Source organism: Manis pentadactyla, chromosome 10, assembly GCF_030020395.1.
Source record: "Manis pentadactyla isolate mManPen7 chromosome 10, mManPen7.hap1, whole genome shotgun sequence".
NCBI lineage: Eukaryota > Metazoa > Chordata > Mammalia > Pholidota > Manidae > Manis > Manis pentadactyla.
The window spans coordinates 47,718,428-47,722,879 of NC_080028.1; the positions used below are offsets into that span (position 1 = coordinate 47,718,428).

At 35.5% G+C, this 4,452-nt stretch overlaps 1 pseudogene; it reads right to left on the minus strand.

Moving 5' to 3' along the window:
* Window positions 1–3,098: 3,098 nt before the first annotated feature.
* Window positions 3,099–4,181, minus strand: LOC130679075 (olfactory receptor 6C70-like; annotated as a pseudogene).
* Between the last annotated feature and the right edge of the window lie 271 nt (window positions 4,182–4,452).

Genomic DNA, 4,452 nt, shown 5'->3' on the forward strand with positions numbered 1-4,452 from the left:
TCCCTGCCCAAACTAGTCCCCCGTGGTGACCACCAGTCTCTTCTCAGTGTCTTTAAGTCTCCTGCTATCGTGGTCCTTATGCTTTGTTTTGGTTTTATATTCCACAAACAAGTGAAATCATATGGTATTCATCTTTCTCCACTGGGCTTATATTACTGAGCATTATTATATCCTCTAGATCCATCCTTGTTAATGCAAATGGTGGGATATCTTTTTTTTTTATAGCTGAATGATATTCCTTTGTTTATATCTATGACATCTTCTTTATCCATTCATCTATTGTTGGGCACTTATGTGCTCCAATATTTGGGCTATTATAAATAATGATGTGATAAAAATAGGTGTGCATATGTATTTTTGAATCAAGGATTGTTGTTTTCTTCAAATAAATCCCTAGAAGTAGAATTACTAATATACAATAAAGGGGACATGAATATACAATAGGGAAAAGACAGCTTCTTCAATAACTGGTGTTAGTAAAACTGGACAGCTACATGCAAGACAATGAAACTTAATTATTATCTAACTCCATAAAAAAAGTAAACAAAATGGATAAAATACCTGAATTTAAGATATGAAACTGTAAACCTCTTAGAGGAAAACAGGCAAATCTCTTGAACAACAGGTATGAGACATTTTTTCCTGTACAAATGTCCTCAGGCAAGGGAAACAAAATAAAAAATGAATAAGTCGAACTATATCAAACTAACAAGCTTTTGTACAGCAAAGGACACCATCAATAGAACAAAAATACAACATACAGTATGGGAGAATATATTCTTAAATGATTAACCTGATAAGGGGTTATCATCCAAAATGTATAAAGAACACATATGCCTCAACACCATAAAATCAAATAACCCAATTAAAAAGTGGGCAGACCACCTGCACAGACACTTCTCCAAAGAAGACCTACAAATGGCCAACAGGCACATGAAAAGATGCTCCATACTGCTAATTTTCAGGGAAATGCAAATCCAAACCACAATGAGCTATCACCTACACCAGTCAGAATGTCCACTGTCCAAAAGACAAGAAATACCAAGTGTTGGGTGAGGATGTGGAGAAAAGGGAACCCTCCTACACTGTTGGTAGGAATGTCAATTGGTACACATGCTGTGCAAAGCAGTATGGAGTTTGTAGTTTCTTTGCCTTAACCTGGAAAGAACTCTCTCCATGAAGCTGTGATACCTCTCAGTGGGAAATAATATTTAGAGACTGTGTCTTGTTTCCCAAATTGCTTACAATATAACATGGATAACGGGCCAGGGTAGCTAGGTATAAGTACACTAAAATTTAGAATTTTGATTTTGACAAGCATTCTACAATATTTATAGATTATTGAAGGAAAAATTTTGTAACTTATCTTTGTTACTGATGAAGATTTTGGGTTATAGTGTAGAATATATTTTCGACTCATGTCACCATATATACTTTCATTTTTATTCTATTGACAGAGTAAAATTTGTCTATTTCACACATTAGGTTTCCAAGAGCTTGAACAGAATCAATCTGGTAAATACTGTTTCCTATCTCAGATATTCCTATATGCCAATTCAAAATTCCAAAGAAATATACAGAGGTTTATACTTTGAAATAAAAAACAAGTGGGAGTAAAATTGCAATATTTCCACAATCTCTTGCCTAGCCTTAGTGCTTCTCCATGTCAGTAGGTGTTTCCAAGGGATGGAGAGAAGTAGTCCATCTCCATATCAATAGGTGATTCCAAGGGGGAACAAGGGTTTGTGTGGACCGGAGAGGTTGGGTGGGCTCCACTTTTGGAGCTGGGTCATGAGAGACACAGGCAGGCAGAAGTGGAAGATAGTTTGTTAGCAATAAACAGGTTTCTCCCTCTTTATTTATCCCTTTGACTGATTTTGGCTTCAAAGGTAATTTGCCCCAGACTGTGAACATATGTCCCTCCCTTCCCTGGCCCCCTGTGAAGTTACAGCAAGTAATTTTGTGTTTTATATAAGCTAATTTTCTAATTGATTTTAGAGGAAATTCAGTACATTATCTCTTGCAGAGACTCTGAATTTGACCTCTGGTATTCATTTGATTTTTCCTTCAATAAAAGGTAAACATCACCATTCATCTTACGGAATTTGCATTAATGTATTCAAAATTTCTTACCACATTAAAATCAACTTGGTTAACAAAAATGATGATATTTTGCTGACTACACTGATCTTTCGGAGGTTAGCCTGGATTGTTATCATTACCAGTAATATCACCAAACGCTCAATTGATGAGAATAAAATATTATTGGGAAGGAAAAATGTTCTTCTGCCTTCAATGTTCTTCTGGCTGGCCTAAGAATCAAATTGACATGATACATATTTATAGGAGATAATCAAATTTAATTTCATATATGTGAAGAATCCACACAGACATGAGATTTCAAAGACAGGGAATAAAATGAGGTATAAATGCCATCCTGAACTAAGGAGAAGAATGGTAAGGGTCTGGGACTTCAAAGGAGAGGAAAGTAATTCACAGGAAGATGAGAGCAAATGTTTGGTAAACAAGTGTTTTTTGGGCAATGGAAAAACAATGTGACATGGAGAGGAATTTTAACAGACAGATTTTGCTACATTCCTCCCTGTCTACCAAGCGTATCATAATGTAAGCTATCTCTGGTAATAGCTTTCTTCCTGGAGTGGGTTTTCTATCTAAATTCTTTTCGGCAGTTAGGAGGAAGAGCAAAGTTTCTATTTGAGTCTTCTCGGCCTCGATGCTTTTCAGATCGAAATAATTTGTCTGTCACAATGACACATCTTGGGGCAGCTTGCCCTTGGTCCCTATACTTTCAGATAGACATTTTTGTCCTAAAAATATGATTCTAGCTTCAATCATTCCATTTATATGCCAAGGTCTAGAATGGCATATAATGTGCAAGCTCATACAGAGCCTTGTTGAAACATGTTTCATCCACTATGATCTATGAAAACTATCACATCTAAAATTGTATATTTCTGAAATTTATAAAGGAGCAGTTCTGTAATATATAATTTTAGCCAGAAATAAAAACATGGAAGGAGGCCCCAAATCAGCTGAAATTACTAATATAATCTGCAAATATGTAGAATCAAAGTAAATCAAGATAGGGCAATATTTTATTCATTTTTTTAGAATTTTCTCATTTATTTGACCTAATGAAAGTTTCTGGACCATGTCCTTAAATGCCTGTTTCACTTGCTGGTTCCTTAAGGTGTAAATGAAAGGATTCAATAAGGGGGCAACTGAGGTATTGAGCACAGCTACTCCTTTGCTTAAAGTCACTCTATCGTTTGCTGATGGTTTTATGTACATGAAGATAAAGCTACCATAAGAGATGGAAACTACAATCATGTGGGAAGAACAGGTAGAAAAGGCTTTGGTCCTTTGCTGAATAGAAGGGAATTTGAGAATTGTTTTGATGATGTAGCCATAAGAGAGAATCACTAACATCAGTGTGACCATTAGTGAGACAATAGCCAAGAGAAAACACATTAGCTCTAGGAAATGTGTATCAGAACGAGAGATCTACAGGATGGGAGATGAATCACAAATAAAATGATCCAATGACATTGGAAGCACAGAATTCCAACTTGAGTCCCAAGATCCTTGGAGGAAAGATAATCAGGAATCCAGTTACCCAGGAGCTGAATACAAGTTGGTAGCAAACTCTGTTGCTCACGATGGTGGTATAATGTGGGGGTTTACATATAGCCACATAATGGTCATAGGACATGGCAGCCAGAAGGTAAAATTCAGTTACTCCCAAAAAGATAAAAAAAATAACTGAGTCATACAACTCATGTAGGAAATAGTCCTGTCTTTTGTCACAAGGCTCCCAGAAATCTTGGAATACAAACAATTGTGAATGAGATTTCTAAAAGGGAAAAATTCCTTAGCAAGAAATACATTGGTGTCTTAAGGTGAGAATCCAGAAGAGTAAGAATAATGATGGTTAAGTTTCCTGTGACACTAAATATGTGACACTAAAAAATAGAAAGAGGAAAACTACAACTTGCAACTCAGAGTTATCTGTCAGACCCAAAAGAATGAACTCTGTCTGCATTGAATAGTTTCTCATTTCTCTCTTATGAATTTTATCAAAGCTAGACAAAAAAAGTAAAAAAAAATGGTAAGGATTAACTATTGGAGTCATTAAGAAATAACAAAGAATGAGAGAGAAGCTAACAACATACATTGATCACCAACAATGTGCCAGGCACTATGTCTGGAGATTTACATAAATTTCCTTATTAACATCTGCAGCAACCCTCTTTGAGTAGAATGTTATTCTCTCCACTTTCATGAGAAGGAAATCTAGAGTCAGATTGGAGTTTTCTGGGATATATATCTAAACCCCAGCTTTGTAACAAAAAGTTGATGAATCTTTAATAAATATAAATGCCCAATACACTCAAACAACTGTTTGAATATTTTTGGTGAGATTTAGATATT